This window comes from Mirounga angustirostris, unplaced genomic scaffold, assembly GCF_029215605.1.
Source record: "Mirounga angustirostris isolate CCGP_5_RB_7025 unplaced genomic scaffold, mMirAng1.0.hap1 SCAF_3, whole genome shotgun sequence".
Taxonomy (NCBI): domain Eukaryota; kingdom Metazoa; phylum Chordata; class Mammalia; order Carnivora; family Phocidae; genus Mirounga; species Mirounga angustirostris.
This window is the reverse complement of record NW_026991711.1, coordinates 137,562,093-137,581,932: the sequence shown is the minus strand read 5'-3', so window position 1 is coordinate 137,581,932 and position 19,840 is coordinate 137,562,093.

Below are 19,840 nucleotides of genomic sequence, written 5' to 3'. Positions count from 1 at the left end.
CAGTGTGGTTTGTTACGCATGATAGGGGAAGTTGTGAGAGTTGGAGGAGGGTGGTCAAATTGCAGAGGAGTTCAGAATTTAATCTTTACCAGTGATTCCTAAACTTTTCGGAATCGTAGTTCTTAGAAAAATGCACATTAGCTCTCATTCAAATCCAGGTTGTTGAAACACTGCATGGGGATGTTTGAGCTAAAGTCTGAACCTTGGAATACTTAGGGAACTGGGGGAGAAAGAGGAGTCATCAAGGAGGCTGTCAGAAACCATAGAAAGTGTCACGATGGTGATGAACATTAAACAGTGGAGAGGTTAAGTTGGATGAAAGGCAAGAAAAGGCTCTTGGTTTTGGCAATAAGGAGTTGCCTGCTGATCTTTGTAAGCAGTTGATGAGAGTATTTGGGTGAAAGACTGGTTGAGAGCATAGGAGAAAGAAGAGGCTTTGGGGACAACAAGTATAGCATATTCAATTTGGTGGTAAAAGAGCAGAAGGGCAGATGCTGAGTCAGGAAAGAAAATTGTTCAAGTTTCTCATAATAGTGGTACATTTTTATACTGATAAATATTAAAATAAGAGTAAAAATTTAAGTGACCCCTAGCTGGAATTGAAATTTTTAAAGAGCTGCATATGCTGTCATGTATTCTTACCATTTCGTCAGTTTTTAAATTTAAATGCAGTTTTTTGATGTTAAATGCAGTTTTAAATGCAGTTTTTTGGTATATTTAAATGCAGTTTTTTGGTGTTAAAAATGCTGAATGGGAGGTCTCTGTTTCCTTCAGCCTTTCCCCACTCCCCAGTTTGTTTTTTTTTTTTTTTTTAAGATTTTATTTATTTATTTGAGACAGAATGAGAGACAGAGAGCATGAGAGGGAGGAGGGTCAGAGGGAGAAGCAGGGAGGCCGATGTGGGACTCGATCCCGGGACTCCAGGATCATGACCTGAGCCGAAGGCAGTCGCTTAACTAACTGAGCCACCCAGGCGCCCCCCCACTCCCCAGTTTTTAAGTCCCTTGCTTCTCTTCTGAATCCATATTAAGCTGCATACTTGATGTGTGAAAACATACTTGATGTTCTTAAAACCCAATTTTTATCATCCATAAAAAAGAGATAACTAACGGTGGTATCCTTCATAGGATTGTTGTGAGGATTAAAATGTAAGCATTTAACATAGTGTCTCTAGCTTATAGCAGCAACTCATTTTTTTCTCCCTCATCTGTTACTAACTCTGAAGACTTCATTTTTCTGTAGTAAGGGGGCCAGTGTTTGGGGGTTTCCATTGTTTGACTATGGTTCGTGCATTGATTTCCTCCTTCAGAAAGAGGGCATTTTTTAAATGAAAAAAAAAAGTGAAAACTATAGAATCTAAATTGTTGGTGCACAGTATGTCAAGTGACTGCCCCATCAGAAAGGGTGGAAATAAGCAAAGAATGAAGCACAGAAAAGTGTCGTCTTAAGGAAATTACACCCTAATGTAGAATTCTGTCCCTGTTTTAACATTCCTAAGAGCTAGCCAAAGAATCTTTGGTTCATTTTGATTGAATTTAGCATTCAGTGGTTCCAACCTTGAGAAATGCAGCTTATTTCTCCCCAAGAAAAGTCTAAGCCTCCAATAGACAACAGAAATACAGGAAATGTTACAGTAGATAACTTTTAGGATGTCTGCCCAACTTTTGTGTCATTTTCTGAGGATTACTTATGCCACTTTCAGAGAGGAGCTATTCAGAGGATTGGACAAGGGGTGGACGTTTGAGCCAAATAGGTGATTTCTTCTAAGAATTTGGAATTGGAAAACCAATGTCCTGGGAAGCTGCATTTGGAACATGGATGTGAAGCAAAAGAGGATCAAGCAAAAATGAGAGACCGTACAACTTTAGAAGAAAAAGATGATGAAAACAGCTGCCTTGATTGCTGATAACTGCACTTTTTTCCCCAATGTTTTGTGCCTGTCTGCATTGCTGCTCCTGGGTTCCATAAGATACCCTTAAAACCTTACAGAGAGACTCCCCCCCCCCCCCCCTCCACCTTTAGTTCTCAAGGTTGGGAGACTGTTACTCGCTACCAAATGCCCAACTAAAACATCTGTGATAAAATTCCTTCTTGCATAAAATACAGTGGTCTGAAATAGTTGATGACTTGATCCTGTAAAAATACCACAAAAAGTCATCGTAGTGCCAGATGAGTCAGGTTTCGATGCGGGAGAACAATATAGAGCCTGAGTGAGTCAGAAAGGGTGAGCCTTGAAGGGCCAGTCAAATGTACCCAAGGGAACTGATTAAAAGGCCTGAAAGTCTACCTGCAGTCTGAGGACTCATGAAAGGGCTGTGTATCTGGGGTTAAGGAATTCTGGTTTTCTTGCCAACGCCAGCTTTATTGTTAATGTCTCACACCATATGTTCTTCCCTTTATATTTTCATTATACAAATTCAGGTTCGGTTTAGGCCTCACTTTTAATTGTGTATACCCAGTTACGAGTCTTCCTTACACCCTGATCCCTTAAAAATCTTGAGTTAGTTGCCTCTTTCCCATTTTTACTCTTGGTAAATTTCTGTGGCTTTTTCATCTTGAATCATTTAATAAAGGTGAAACTTTTCACATTATAACACAGTGCACAGATTTTGGACTTAGACATTCCTGGGTTTATGTCCTGGCTCTGTGGCCTAGCTGTGTGACCTCGGACTCTTATCATTCCACGCCCAGCCTCAGCTTTCTAATCTGTAAAATAATAGTAGCATTATCGTCACAGGGTGATGGAGGAGATGAAGTAAGTTAATGCATGTAAACCACTGTTCACAGTGCCTGACACATAGCTAAGTATTAAGTAAATGTAAGCCTTGGAGGAATCAATGAATACTCTTCTTACACTTAGAAATAATTATCCGCGTCTTGTATTAATGTGTTTATCCACTTTGATCTAGTTAGTTGTCTGTCAGCAAACATTAACAAGATTGCTATTATTTGTATTGTGCCTTTTTATTATGAAGCATTTCAAACAGAGAGAAAAAAATATGGAAAACCATATAAATGAATACCCGTGTATCCACCATCCAGCTTTTACAGTCTTAATATTTTACACACATTTGCTTGTTTCTTTTAAAAAAGTTATAGCTACAGTGAAATCCATACAGCCCTTTCTCATTCTATTTCCTTCCCTTTACCCACAGAGGTAACTGCTGCTCTCAGTTTTTATGTTAATCAGAATGATACCATGAATGGTATATATATGCATATATAGGATTATCTTCATGTTTTTGAAACTTTAAATAAATGGTATCATACTGTAGATTAACCTTATGAGACTTGTTTTTTCACTCATGTTGAGATGTATCCATGTGAACACCTGTTTCTCTAAAGTATTCATTTAAAATTCATTGAATAAGTTGATTGAATAAGTGTATCACAGTTTCTCCATTTTCTTGCTGATGCACGTTTCGGTTATTTAAGATTTTTCATTATAAACAATGCAATGAAATACTTGGCACATTTCCTTGTGCACTTGTGTGTCTGAGGTCTGTATCATGAACTTCAATTACTGGCCAATTGAATATTCTTATCTTCAAGTTTATCAGTATCGCCAAGTTGATCTGTACAGTGTACATACCAAATTAAGTCCTACCGGCAGTGTATAGGAGTTCACATTTTCCCATACCCTCTCTAACCATTGGCCTTGGCAGATATTTTTTCCAATGAAAAACAATGCAATTTTATTTTGAAATTTGACAAAATGATTTTTGGGAGAAAAGTAAGTGTAAAGTTAAAAAGGAATCGGAAAACCTAAGCCACATATATATAAAGAAATTGATACCAGTAGGTATAAGCAGACATTTGTCAAGTGTAGCAGAAACAATGTGTGGTTTTTTTACAGGTTCCACCTTTTCAACTCTCATTCAGCCCCTGCCCTGGTACGCTACTCCCCACAGCCTCTCACTGTAGAGGCCTCTACACAGTAGACCACCCTCTTGAATCGAATACTGTAAAGGAGTCTCCAGCCCAACTAGCTGTCTTCCATGGTGTTCACTTCGTCCAGGGGCTGGGAGTATAGGCTATTACTGCCCCCAGGCCTCGTGTCTGCCCTGTTCTCTCCAGTTCTTCCCCTGCATCCCTACCCCCACTCCAAACCCAAGTACCCCCTAATTGATCAGCCTGTCAGGTGCATAAGCCAACTTCAAATTGGGGAAACCCTTTCTTGCAGACCCCCAGTATTGCCGTATATTCCCACATGATGGATGTGAAATAACATGATTTTGATTCTCATTTCCCTGTATTCTGGTGAGGTTGAGCATATTTTCACTAAGTTTACAATCCATGTTCCCTCTGAAGGGAATTACCTACTTGAATCCTTTACCCTTTTGCCTTTTTGGTATTTGCATTTTTGCATCGATTTTTAAACATTTTTAATAAATTCCAGATATGTATTATTTTAGAGATACATAGGCTAATAATATCTTTTCCCAATATGGGGCTTGTCTTTTAGCTTTATGGTGTTTTGTGTATAAGTTGTTGTTTTGTAAGAGTTTTATGTAATCTCTTGGTTGCAGCTTTTGTTTCTGAAGAAATTCTCTGGTGTCATAAAAATATTTTCCTCTAAAAGTTTTAGGATTTTGTGTTTCAGTTTAGCTTATTAATCCTATTTAAAAGTATTTCTCATTATGGTGTGAAGTCTCTAATATTTTCCTACGAATGTCTTGGCACATTATTGAATAGCCCAACTTTCCCCCCATTGATTGTAATGCTACTTCTGTCATTTATCAAGTTTCCATTTGCGTGTGGATCTATTCCTTCAGTCCTTTCTGTCTTCCCTGTGCTAGGATCATACAATCAGTACCATGCCTTTCACATCTCCATATCTGGTAGGGCAAGTCTCTGCTCACCCCTAACCTGTCCTTCAAAATAGTTTTGACTATTCTTGAGCCCTAGCTTTTCCTGTGAGCTTAGGATTAAATTGTCAAGTACTGTTGAAAAATCATGTTAGAATTTTTATTGGGATTATGTTGAGTGTATATATTAATTTGGAGGAAGAATGTTATGTTCCTATCTGTGGATGGTCTGTATCTTCACTTTAATGCTCCTTTTATAACCTATTTTCTCTTTGAAAGGTCTTAAACATCTTTCTACATTTTTTTCTCTGTAGCTTTTTTTTTTTTTTTTTAGTTGTTGCTATGGGGATAGGTTTTTTCTTTTTAAGTTAAATATGTGAATTGGTCAATACTGGTCTATGTACATGCTGTTGAATTTTATAAACTGATTCTAACAATCCTACATAATTCTCTTGCTAGTTCTAATAATTTGCCTCTGGATTCTGTAAGATTTTTTTATGGAGATAGTCATATTGTCCTCAAATAAGAAAAGGTTTGTCTCTCCATTTCCAATTCTGATACCTCTACTTTTTAAAAATATTGCATTACATTGATAGCTTACTGTTAACTAGAAGTGGTGGTAACAGACATCTCTGCTCTGTTTCTATCATTTACTTTTCTTTCCCACATGTAACCTTATTTGATCCGTGTGCTATGTGCTTGGCACTTGGGATAAAAAAAGATGATCAATTCATAGTTTCTGTCCTAAAGGATACTAGGCTGATGACATTCTGACTACAGTGGCCTTTCTGACTTTTAAAAAAATTCTCTCTCATTAATCTAGTTTCCTGTACTTTTTCCATTATAACAACACATTCCCTTTATTTCAAAGTTAGTGGAGGACTAGCTTCCCCCCGCCCCCCCTCCGCCGCCAAACATTATCCTCCAAGAGCTCCAGCATAACCCTGCTAAGTGTCCACAGATGTGACATCTGGAACATCGTACCCCAAGTATGCAAGAGCCTGAGTGTAGGCCCTGTGTCTGTTTGGCACAGGGTTATATGCATGAGGGCACCTAATAAACCTTTTATGACATTCAAAGAAAGAACATAGGGGCTTACTTGCTCAGGCTCTAGCGTTAAGCTCAAGGCTTGCTTGATAGGCCAAATTCGGGGTGGGGAAAAGAAACAGAAAAGTTGCTTACGGGGTCTGTTTTTCTGGCTCAAGTCTCCTCAAGTCTACCCTAATACTGGAGACAGTGAGTCAACCCTGAAACAGAACAGCTAGAAACTACAAGGCAGCAACATATGCATGCAAACAACTTTCTAATCACAGTTCTGAAGGAAAGAAAAAGTAATATTCTACGCATAAAATCATTATTTGATGACATACATTGGCAGGAGCAGTAGGTGTAAACACCACCCGGAACCAGGGGGCTTGTAATATCTGGGCTCCTCTCTGCTGGGCTGGTCCTTCTTCGGTTGGCGAAGGATAAAGGGACAGTTGTTGGTATTTCTTCAGTCCCAGAATTTGAATGAGGACACAGGGAGGAGAGGCTTGGAAGAAGGAGGTGAACGGTGAAGACGAGTGTGCAGGGGAATAGCGGGGCAGGCTCAGCCTTCAGCGTTGGCACTGGGTGTCCTCTGCTGTCATTCACAGGAGCCAATGACTTGCTGCTTGTAGAGAGTCTTAATCTTATTCTAAGATGGCATTTTGGATTCCGACCCATTGTGATCATACCTTCTGTGTCCTTGAGGCTTTCCCCCCACAGCTTGAGAGCTGCTGGGAAGCAAGCTGCAAACTTAAGTTTCTCTTTGGTTTTGCTCTGCAAGGGCGGAGAACACTGTCCCTTGGCAAACAAGTCACAAAATTAGCAGGATCGCAGTGGGGCTCCTGTCAAGTTGCTGGACAGTCAGGCCTCCAGCTGCAGAAGGACCTCATCCTGCTCTTCCCTGGTCTCTAAACATTAGCAGCACCATGTTGCTAACTCCCTTGTTTTGGGCAAAGTCTCTGCTGCCTTCATTTCCCTCTTGCCAGATGGCCAGCGAGGGTGAGTGAAGTCGGGGTGTGGCTTGTCTCACGATCACTGCTGCACACCTTCGCAGTCAGCTTCTTGGAAGGGCTGTCAACATTTTCTCCACCTCCTCTTCTCGGTTTACTCTCGTCTGCTTTCTGCCCCATCACTCCACTGACAAGCTTTGGAAAAGCTTGATATTGACCTCCACGTCATAACCATATAACACTGAAACATTCACATCCTGCTTGACCTCCAGAGTGTTGAGGTCAGCTGGTGATTCTCCCCTTTGTGAAGCCGTCTCTTGCCCTGACATCCATGGCCCTCCTGAGTTTCCTTCTACCTCTTTCCACTTCTCTTCTCCTTTGCTAGCTTTTCTTCTTCTACCTGACACTTAAATGTTGGGTTTTCTCAAGACCTGATCTGAGCTGAATTCTCTCCTCATTTTGCACTCTTACTGGATGATCTCATTCATTCTGGTGATCTCCTTTTACTCCAGACAGGACAGCACCCAAGTCTTCTATCGCTACTCTGTTCCTCACTTGAATTGCTGCCAAGATATTGAACTCTTTGTTGGAAGTTTCATTTGTCTTCTCTGTTGAAAGTTTCACAGGTACCTCAAAATTTATATGTTCAAAACTCCATTTCAGAACGTCTGCCCCTAACTATGGACCGTCAGTATCTATCTTAATGAATAGACATCCTCATATGCATCTAAATGCTCATGCCAGAAAAGTGAAAGCTAGCCTTGACCGTCCTCTCCTTCTCATCCCCCATATCGAGCCTGTTGATATTTCGAGTGTTTCAGAGCCATGCATCCCTCACTAGTCCACTCTCCAAAACAGTAGCCCAGAGTGATTTTTTAAAAAAGTACCAGTCTCCTTAAAACTCTTTATTGGCACTTCAAATAGCGTCCTGAGTCTTTGCCATGGTTGGTCCCCTGCCAACTTCACCAGCCTCCTCAGTGAGTCTGTCCCTCATTTGCTGTGCTCCAGCCGCCGTGCCTTCTCTCACTTCCTCAGATATCTCAGGCTCCTTCCAGCTTGCCTCTGGCCTTGCGGATTCTGTCAAGGCCGCATGATGGCTCTGGTGCGCTCCAGGCGCTTTTGCCTTATGGGCCCCTTCATAAACTTTCTGAAAAATTATGTCTTATGATAACATTGGTATAAAGATAAATATAATCCCGGTTGGATTCATTTCTTTTTTCTATCGAGATAAAATTCACATAACTTAAATTAACCATTTAAAAATGTACAATTCAGTGACATTTAATATAATCACAATGTTGTGCAACCACCACCTCTATCTAGTTCCAAAACCCTATCTGAAAAAGTAACCCTGTACCTAGTAAGGACTTACTCTTCATAACCCCCTTCACCTAGTCCTTTGAGAACCACCAATCTGCTTTCTGTCTCCATGGATTTCTCTCTTCTGGATATTTCAGATAAGTGGAGTCGTACAGTATGTCTCCTCTTGTGTCTGGCTTCTTTCACTTAACACAATGTCTTGGAAGTTTACCAGGGAACATTATCAGGACTTCATTCCTTTTCACGACTGCATAATATTGCATTGTATGGATATATCACCTCTTGTTTATCCATTCGTCCACTGGTGGGCATCCGGTGGTTTAACCATTTTGTGACTAGTACTGCTATGAGGGTCACGTATGAGTACTTACTCGAATGCCTGTTTCAATTTTGGGGGGTATATACTTAGCATAATCATGGATTCATTATTCACCTGATTTTAAAATGAATTAAAAACATTTGCATGGACCCCTAGATGTATTGTGAGCCTAGGCACTGTGCCTACTGAGCCTGATGATTAAGTGGACCCTGCATCTATTCCTTCCATCTGAGATGCTTCTCTTGCATCTTTGCTGCACCATGGGAGGGTACCAAATGCCCATTGGGAAGAACGGGTGTGCCTTGCAGAGGAGATGGGACCCACTGAGTAAGATGGAGAGTGGATTAATCTCAATTTTCATCCCAGGGAGAAGTGAATTGATGGCAGTAGTCATTCTGCACTCAAAGGGAAGAACTGCTCTGCATATCTGTGTAATCAACTCATTCTCCGGTTCCCTCAGCTGGAGCCCATCCCATCTCCCTGGCTCCTGGCACCAGGGTCCTGTTGGTCCGCATGCTCTCACCCCAGCTCACTGCCTCCCCTTGGGGAGCCTGACTTCAACAAAAGAAAAATAACTCCTGCCTCTAGTCTTGACTGTGGCACTGGTGGAAGATAGTAACATACCACCAAGTTATTCTAACCCAATTATTTTTTTCAAGACATTGGGCTGTTGGAAAGTCTCAAGTAAAATGTGAACTTTCTGAAGAAAGAAATTCCAAGAAGAATAAAGTATAAATAGATAAAGTATAATAGAGCGCACGGTGATCTCCCTGGTACTCTCTCATAGAGCCCCTCTGGTACGTTTGCAGGAGCCTGGTGGTAGCACAAGAGAGAGGATAGCCATGTTTCGTTTGAACATGGCTTTCTCTTTTTATGTTAACCTCATGTTTCTTTATTTCCCTTCTTTTTGCTTCTTTTTTCTTGCATATTAATTCAGCTAAAGACTAAAGGGGACTAGTACAGGGTTTTAATCAAAGGGGATGAAGTATCTACATTTACCAGCCTTACCATCTAGACTTACCTCTTTCTCGCTACTTGTCTGCATACCAGGTGGTTAAGAGGAAGAGCCTGGACAGATCTGCCATTGTTTCATGTTCTTTGCATCAATACTTCCTTATGCTGACATTTGTAATAAGAGAAGATTATAGTCAGAAAAAGTCCCTACCCAATTTTTTTAGGCAAACCCACAATATTTTCCATTCCCCCTTTTAATTACATCTGCTCTGTGGTTTGGGTAAGCAGACCACATTGCTTGCTGCCTAAATTATTTTCCAACTACCAAATTGCTCTCCCTGCACACATCCCCAAATCATCTCCTACGTGTTTTCAGGCAAGCTGTCTTTTAGTACATTGAATTATATCCTCTATTATGATATATAATTACAGCATCAATGTCTATACACCTTTTGTTACAAATATATGCTAATTATTTTTTCCTGTTTCAAGATTATTAAAGCAGTTCTTAGGCATTAAAGGATACTGTCAAGAGTCAATATTGAACAGAAGACTGGTTGGGGGGAGAATAGAAGTTTCCATAGATGAACCTAATAACTTTACACTTGCCATGATGCCTCTTAATATGTTTTTGACAGTTAGTAATTGGTGGATTCTCTCTACTTCCCTTTGAATTATTTTGTGAAGTCAAATGGGTCATTATGAAGCCTAGATACTCAGTAATCTTATTTTATTTTATCATGTCAAAATTAGCTCCATTTGGAGATGTGCAAATTGTATTTGTCAGTACTTAGCAAATGTTTCACCGTGATGGAAAATTGCCTCTACTTTTGTCAAGAGCTCAAGATTATAATAAACACCATGGTAATACAGAATGGCTGATGGGTCTGGAAAACCCGAAGAAATGGGCCAAGACTATCATGGATTTAAAAAAATGCAAAGAGGAGAAAGAGTAAAAAGGCTTTCTGAATCCAAGATTCTGTGAATTTCCCCAAGACTTCCAATTTTATGACAGAAACTAGACATTAAAAGGTTTTCTTAGCTTGTCTGAGATTTTTTTCTCTTCTCTAGTTTTCCTTTGGTTTTCCATCTTTCACTATGAATTATAGGTCTGGTTTCAATTTCAAATTTTGAATGTGGGACCTGGGACCTTAACAGTCTTCTCAACTATAGGATCTATTTACCAAAATCAATCTGATGTCCCAGGAATGTGGAGGAAGACATGAGAAGGTACCTTGCTCAACTCAAAAATAAAATCTAGGCTAGAAGTCTCCTGCAGGAAGGACTCTGGCTCTTTGCCCACTGATTCTTGGAAACTTGGATGAAGAAGGCACTTGTCCGTGGGAGCAGGTGTTCATGGCGCACCTAATGAAGATAACAAAGCAGAGCCTCTCAGGGCTTTGCTGGAGTTAATCAGCACTCCCCATTACCTGATCTTTCATTACTTCTAAAGTTTCTTCTGGAAAGTCTCGCAAGAAGTGTTTTATGAACAAGTTGTAACTATTTTTATGGATTTTAGTGATTTAGACCAGATTCATGACCCACAACCACATTTGCCGTTATGAGCAATATAGACTTTATTTTTTCCAGATTTTGGGTCATGAATATCAATTTTTCCCTCCTTTGAGGAGCACTTAGGGATGACGTTTTAAGAGTTATTTTATGTGTTCCTTTACAACTGAAATGAAAATGAAAGGAGATTTTGAGATGTAAACTGACCTTTGCCCCTATTTGAAATCCTGGGAACTGGGAGTTCCCTTTGAGTGTTAGTGCCATACGGTGCACAGAATGTTATGGGAGACTAGGAGGGGGTCATTGAAACCAGGATCAGGGCTTAGGGAAGGTTTCCCAGCGGAGTGACAAAAGCTGGAGGTGAAAAGGGGCTGGATAGATACGAAGGGCGAATAGGACGGGACACTCCCTGTGTCTGTCTTGGTCATCACTGTTTCCTCAGGGCTCAGCAGAAGACTTGATTAAGGCAGTCAGTAAAAAAATGGATCTGTGATCGAGGAAAGGCTATTAACATGCTGTCCCTCCATGCAACATGCTTGCATTTAGCACGAACTTAGCCCGATGCAAATATTTTGGGCAGCAGCGGACTCTTGGGAGGAAGAGCTTCAGGGCAGATGGTGCCTCAGATGAAAAGCTCTTTGGTGGTTGCCTCCTCTATCTTCAGCATCTGCATTATGTCCTGATTAGGAATATGGAAAGGAAAAACCGTGGAAGAGAATGCCAATGGTGATCGCCTCAACTGGAACTTGGGCTCTCATATGGGCTCACCAAAGGGGAGTGACGTGCTACAGAAGCAACCGCAATCCTGGCGGGACAGCAGATCACCCTTGGGCTTCAACTACTGGCCAGAGAATAAGCAGCAGAGTTTGGGCAAAACAAAAATGAGCATTTGCTGGTTATCTTCATGAGCTAAGATACTCTAAGGCCGGGGAGCCTGGGTGGCTCAGTCATTAAGCGTCTGCCTTTGGCTCAGGTCATGATCCCAGGGTCCTGGGATCAAGCCCCGCGTCGGGCTCCCTGCTTGGCGGGAAGCCTGCTTCTCCCTCTCCCGCTCCCCCTGCTTGTGTTCCCTCTCTCGCTATGTCTCTCTCTAATAAATAAATAAAATTTGGGGGGCGCCTGGGTGGCTCAGTCGTTAAGCGTCTGCCTTTGGCTCAGGTCATGGTCCCAGGGTCCTGGGATCGAGCCCCGCATCGGGCTCCCTGCTCAGCGGGAAGCCTGCTTCTCCCTCTCCCACTCCCCCTGCTTGTGTTCCCTCTCTCACTGTGTCTCTCTCTGTCAAATAAACAAATAAAATCTTAAAAAAAAAAAAAAAAAAGATACTCTAAGACCAGGGGCACCTGGATGGCTCAGTTGCTGAAGCATATGACTCTTGGTTTTGGCTCAGGTCCTGATATCAGGGTCGTGAGATCGAGCCCTGGGTTGGGCTCTGTGCTCAGCACAGAGTCTATTTGAGATTCTCTCTCTCTCTCTCCATTCCTGTCTGCTCTGCCCCCCCCACTCTCTCTCTAATAAATAAAAATCTTAAAAAAAAAAAAAAAGATATTCTAAGGCCGGGTGGGGTTTTCTCTGAGCCTCTCTGCTCAGCTCTAAAGAGATAATGAGCTAATTTGCCACTTTCTCCCTGTCAAAATATATTAGAAGCAGCCCTGCGAATTAACACTGTCCTGAAAGCAAGAGGGAGAAGGAACCCACAGGGCACGGCATTTTCCCTAACTTTGTATAGTGTTTTTTGCAGTAAAAAATGTGGCAGGAAAAGAAAAAAAGAGGATAAAGTTGTTTAATTTTTGATTTTTGTTGAGGCTACTAGTAGAAGGGAAGCTTTTCACCATTGTCCCTCTCCTCTAAGCGCCCCAAAGCCTAGATCGCATACGAAACGTTTCCGGCACAGACTTCTCCAGCAGCTCTGTCACTGAAAATAATTTGATAACTGCTGCAACGTTCTTTCCAGTACTACAGCCCCTGTTCTGCCTTCTGTCACCTCCCAAACAAGCCTGAGCATTAGGAGGGTAACTGGGTGACAGTGGCTTGGGAGCCCCGTTGATGTGGAAGGCAAGAAGATCTTTTGTCCCATTCCCCAAAGTGGAAGCAGATGGGGCCACCAGAAAGTCTCAACACGCTCTTGTCCCTCCATAAAAAAGGCTTGAAAATTATTTTGATGCAAGGCTGCCCCTGCAAAATATTTGTATCAATTGCAGCAAGGCGTCCCTGTTGGCAGATGCAGCCCCCTCCTGGACTCATGGCTTGGCAAGAGCCGCTTGGGCTGGGTTTCAGTCCCTACTTGTGCCCTTGTCTGGGAACAACCAGCACAACTGTACTTGGCGGCTGTAATCTAACATACCCCTTAAACAATGCTTATGTTAGTACTGCGAATGTGGCTGCCGACAGGAATCCTGGGCAGGTTTGTTTCCGGCACTGCACCATTCCTATTTCCTATTCCTTTTCTCTCTGCTCCTCCCTCTTCTCTCCACCTGGGACCTTCAAGCTGGACCCCCAATGTCTCAGCACATTATCTAGATGTCCCCTCTTGCACTTCAGATTCTTCCCCCCGCTTGGCTCCTTTATTACAAATTACACATCCTCTGCCCCATTCCTCCGAGGTCCTCTGAAGGGGCCGAGCTTAATCTGGTTCATAAATTGGGGCTAAGTTGCTAATGGTTGATAATATATTACTCTTCCAGATGGAACCTGGATGAGTCTTTATAGATTGGGCCACAGGATTTACATTTTAGTAGAGATCTTCAGGGCTTTAACCGCAAAGGAGATGGATGCAGTGAATTTCATGAACTATGGCATGACCAACTGGAAGATGTTTTAGGGTTGAGTTTTCTTGCCTTTCTCAGGCACCCTAGTAGGTAGTATCCCTAGACAATACATGAATTCAGCTGATAACCTGAAGTGGTATTCGGAAGTGTGGGGCAAACTGGAGAAACATATTTACAAACATTTCAAGTTTTTTTTTTTTTAAATACTAATGACACTATTTTAACATTTGGCCGTTCTCCTTGCTCTGCACTTTTCTTCTTTCTTCTCAATGGCCTGGACATTTGCTATACTTATTTAAATGTACTGTTTGGTAGAGTAAATTTATTTGCACGCTTGTCCAGGAACAACCAAAAAGTCTTGGAGTAAATTAGCTTCAGTCATGGTTTGGTCCAGGAGCTCATATCTCCAGGCCTTGGCCTCTCTTTCCTCCTGCCCCATTGCCCAGTAATCTTCAACAACCCTTGACATTGACACTCTATATTAAAAAAAAACCAAAACTGTTTAAAACTTTTTAAAAATTATTTTAAGTCTTGAAAAATTTAACTGAGATATAATTGACATATATTCATTTCAGGTGTACAACATAATGATTTGATATTTGTATATATTGTTCAATGACCATCACGTTAAGTCTCGTTAACATCTGTTACTATTGATAGTTACAAATGTCTTTTTCTAGTGATGAGACCTTTTAAGATCTATTTTCTTAGCAAAATGCAAGTATGCCATACAGTGTCGTTAACGATAGTCCCCATGCTGTACAAAATCTATTTTGAAATGATTTTAACTTGTGGAGGAGTTTCGAAAATCGTTCAGAAAGTTCTTGAATACCCTTCATCCAGCTTCCACTAATGCTAACTTCTTATGTGACAAAAGTACAGTGATTGAAACTAAGAACTTAACACTGATACAATATAAAGACTTGGAGTTTTGCCAGATTTTCCATGAAAATCTGCTTCAGCATCCAATTGAGGTTCTCACATCTTATTTAGATGTCCCATCTCCTTAGTCTCCTCCATTCTGGGACAGCTCCTCAACCATTTTTGTCTCTCATGACACTGATACTTTTTAAAGAGTACTGATCAGTTATTTTGCAAAATATCACTCCACTTGAGTCTGGGTGATGTTTTCTCACGATTAGACTGAGATGGTGCATTTGTGTTAAGAATATCTCAGAAACAGGGGCACCTGGGTGGCCCTGTTGTTAAGCATCTGCCTTCGGCTCAGGTCATGGTTCCAGGGTCCTGGGATCGAGCCCCGCATCGGGCTCCCTGCTGGGAGGGAAGCCTGCTTCTCCCTCTCCCACTCCCCTTCCTTGTGTTCCCTCTCTCGCTGTGTCTCTCTCTGTCAGATAAATAAATAAAATTAAAAAAAAAAGAATATCTCAGCAATGATAGACCCTTCCCAGTCCATCGTATTTGGGGTACTTGATGTCAGGATGTCATGATAATGGCAATGTTAATCTAACATGGTGTCAGCTACATTTCTCCAATGAAAAATTCACAATATCTTTGTAACTAATAAAAATCTTGGAGGAGATACTTTAAGACCATACAAATACCTTATTTTTCCTCAAACTTTTGCCCACTAATTTTAGAAATCATTGGTTGATCTTGCCTGCAACGAGTATTACTATATTATTCTAATAGTAATTTCCTAGTTGCTTCCTTCCATCTATATTTATTGGTTGGAATTTTTCTATAAAAAGAGCTGTCTGTTCTCCTCCATTGACTTATTTATTCAATTATTTATTGGTATCATTATGGACTCAGGGACACTTATTATAATCCAATACTGTCATTATTTATTTTGTCATTCAAATTGTTCCTCTTTGGCTATTGGAAACCCTTTCGTGTCCTTTGATATGCCTCCGTCATTATTTCGGAGCCCTTCCCTACTTTCGGGCACCTTGAGATGCTACAGACTCATATTTTGTTTTTTCTATCGTAGTCCTGGAATCGATCATGTCTCCAAGAAGCCCTGGTTCCTTTTATTGGAGAACGGTATTTGGAACCCAAGATCTGGGTCCTTAGGTGTGCGTATCACCCCTGGGGTATTGTCTCAGAAGACCAAGCTAAGATATACGCTAACTCATGCATACACACACATATATTTATTTCTGAGCATATCAAAAATCCATCCACCTCTTTGGGTACATATTTAAAAACCACAAATTTCTACTAGTATCTCCAATTTCAACCCAAAATCTTGGGGTTCACTTAGCCTCCCTTCTTTCCTGGCTTTTAATATTTTTCTCTGACAGTGAGAAACCTGGCTCTCATTATCTACAATATATTTACCTAAATATAAAGTTGTCACCAAATTGCTTCTTTCTCTTTCCTAGGAGTTCCAGAAAAAGTTCCAAGGTGGATTCTTATCAGGCTAGGTTCTGTGCTCATCCTTGACCCACTTACTGTGGCCAGAGGAATGCAACAACCTGACGAGTCAGGCCTGAGATACATGCCCGCTCCTGAGCCTGGGAGGGGATGACTGTCCCTCTTAAACCATGAGGATGAGTGTAGATTAGGGGTGGTTTTCAGAAAATTAGAGTCCCTATCGGAAGGTAGGGAAATAGTTATGTGAAGGTTCAAACCACAGATGTCCGCGCTCCATCAAGTGGTAGAACAGTGCAGCAATGTCAATGTTGGGAGGTGCCAGGGGTGGGGGAGTGAAGCTAGGTATACTGCAACGATGCAAATGACTGCCAAAAGGTGAGGGTTTTTTTTTTTTTTTTTTAATTATGTAGGATTGATACGAACAGGAATATTGCTCCAATTTAATAAGAATTACTGCCAGGCTTGTTGGCTTGACCTAATTTAAGAAGAAATAAAGAGAAACTTGATTAACATGATGGTTTTTGTCCAATTTCATGCAGAAATTCCATGGCATGGCCTCGAGATTCTGCTTGCTTCCAACAGGTTACTCTACCCAAGGTTTGAGCAACTGCCACTAGGACGCCCAGTGAGATCGGAGGGGCCAGTCGAGCCCTCTTGAATTGCTGCCTGCAGATTTGGAGATCACTTTTTTATATTCCTGATCAACAGCTATAACTTAAAGCTTCTAGACAGTGGAAAAACTTCAAAATTCAATCTGTCTTGGCAAAATTGGAAAGCCACAGGAAACTTTTAAGTAAGATGGAGAGTTTTTTGTTTGTTTTGTTTTGTTTTTTTAAAGATATAGAGTTAATGATCGCTCTTTAGTCTTGGGCTTGAATTTGTTCTAAATCTTTCCTTCAGGCCAGGCCTCTTTGGGTTTTGCTTGCTCTGGTGTCCAGCTCTGAAAAGAAACCAGTGCCTGTCTTGAGTTTGAGAGAGAGAGAGTGTTCCAGAGACAAACGTGGGGCTCTGTTAGCCCCGTTCTAGGCAGTGCTAATATTTTCTTTGGTGTGCTTGGTAACCAGGCTGCTCCCTCTTTTACTGCCTTTTGTCTTATTAATACTTCATTTGCACAGAAACTTCTTGAATGAAATATTGCACTTCATTAATGTAGCATGCTGTTAAAAATCACATTTTAACAAGGCTTTAGATCTCCCAGCCTCTCTCTAAAACTCAACTGTCTCTTTAAAGGGGCTTGGCCCTTTTTCTCTTCTGAGTTGTTAGAATGTGTCTACCATAGAATACAACAGCTTTTATGCAGCTACCCAGGGGCTTAATCACAATGCAAAAACAACATTGCTAATCTGAACAATCTACATGGATGACAACTCATTGAAATAACTATCAATTAACAACATAATTGTCATTTGTACATTGCCAACATTAAAATAGGCAATTGTTACTTCTATGAGGCTGTTATGCTTTTTTCCCTCCTTCTCTTCGCCGGGTGTGGATATAGGGCAGGGACCTGGGTTGAAAACTTTAAACTGATGACCAAGTTGCTTGTTGTTTGCTTGTTGTTGATCATTGGATCATCTTTCTTATAGTTGTTCTGAAGTAAAACAGTGGTGCTAGTCATAAAATTTCACGCCAGGCTTGGTAGGTTGACCTTGCTTTGGTTCTGAAATCTCTATAGCATCCAATGCATTGCCAGGTCTATATTCCCTCTAATCAGTGGCGATCGTAGACAGAGCATGACATGTGAGTTTTCTCCCACTTTGTTCCAACAAGTTCATGTCAAAGAAAACCCAGCCTCTGTATGAAGACAGAGTCTGCTCTTACTAATGCAGCTGAAAAGAATTTAGCCCAGCATCCTCAGGATAATGACCTCAGTGTTTTCCAATCTACGCTATTGCAACATAAAGACCTGAGCCTCTATAAGTTAGTGAGCAAAAATAGCGGAAGGAAAAGAATCAGGATTTGGTGGAGGGAAGGCACTGTGAGCATCAAAAGTACCACGACCACCTTATATGTGTTGCCTCTCTCTGTCTCTTGGCAGAAGACTGATGTCAGGGTGGAACCAGGTTCCTGGTCATGCAGGAACACCTTCAGGAAGAACTGCCTAAAAGTAAGACTCCAGCTTGTGTTTGGGCACAAATCACTTCATGGGGAAGTGATTTCTAGCAAAGCTCTAGAACTAGCTGAAATCAAAATTAGGAACATACATCCAACCGGCTCTTTTGCATTGGGCCAGTTCATCTGCACATCATCACCTGGTACTTCTCCATTTGCAGACAAAAGTTTGACTTGGAACTTGCAACGAGTACTCACTCCCTCCTTGGGGAGCACCGTAGAAGAGTGGAAACACAGGCTTTTGAGCCAGACCCCAGGTATTGGAATAGCAGCTCTTCCGACTCCTGCCAGGGGGTGACCAGGTTCCTTTCTTGGATCTTTAATTTCTTACCTCTGAATCGATGAGAATCTTTCCAATCTGCAGAGTTGTTTCAAGGCTTAGGGGCACTGATGTGCTTAAAATGGCCGGTTGTTATTAAAGAGACAGTGACAGAGACACTTTTACTGGCCTAAAAATATTTAATGAAGTAGCTTTGCTTCTTTGATCTTAATGAAAGGGAATTTAAATTCTTAAATTTCTAAAACAAATCATCAATGAGTGTTTACATTTTAGAACTCACTTCTGAAATTCAGTGGGCTATTACTGTTACTACTATGCATAATCACTTCATTAGGCATCAACTTCTGAACCAAGCCTTTCTGTGCAGCTCATAGGTGCTGTTTGTAAGGGACCCGGTTTTGCAAATCGACTGTGACATGTACAGATGGCATTTAATAACAATATATCAAATATCCTTTGTCCTCCCCTCCTGGTTACATCATCTGATTGTTTATAGTATAGTCAGCATTCCAAAGACAGCAAGAACGCTTTCTCATCCTAATTTAACAATCATGTCTTGGAGAAGATACAGTTTTGCTTTTTCCGTCCATTGGCTTACGATGAGGGGGTGGTCTTTCTAGGTGTCAGAGAATAAGGTTTCCATTTATTTACTATTTTGCATATTTTTTTTCTCTAAATGCTTCCCTTATGCCAGCCTGTTGTTGTGCTTGTCACTGACTACTTGGGTGGTTCCAGCCACATGTATGCTTCTCCAGCTGTGTGGGAGAAGCTCTTCACCTTGCCGCTCCGCCCTCCAAAGGTTACGTTTGTCGCATGGAAGAACAGTTGACTCTGCCGATCGGGAACGTCTCATTTCACCCCTTTTCCACGCCATCTGTCTGACCTGGACCCATTCCAAACACTACGGCTTTGCTGGCAGAAAGGTCTTCCTGCTACAGGAGTTTTGTAATCTGCTAATTGACAGGGTAAGGAAAATTTGTATTTGGGTTACAGCTGAAAAGTTGGATGTTTCTTTGATGGGGCTTTAAATACTGACATATGCTGCATTGGTTTTTGATTTTAGGCATCCCGTTTGTGCAGGATCACGCACTCTCCCCTGTGTTCTCTGCCTCATTGAGAATATGGCATCCTTCGGAGAAGAACGCCGATATGATCTACCAGAGAATTATCCTCTACTTAGTTTACCCATTAAGCAATGATTTTATTATTATTATCTCTTTGTAGCATGAGACAGATGGCAAAGAAGGAGTTTGCTTTGTGAACAAGATGCAGTGTTGGGCATGGCAAATCTCCTGAATGGTTAATATCTCCAGTGGTCATTCTGCCTAATGAGCATCTTTGCTTTTGTACAAGGCCGGGGCCTACACTCAGCTCTTAATTTAAGTGCAAAGTTGTCATCAATCCTCTTTTTGGGCAGAGAGGCTAAGGGTAGAAGAATCCTAGAGAAGGAAATG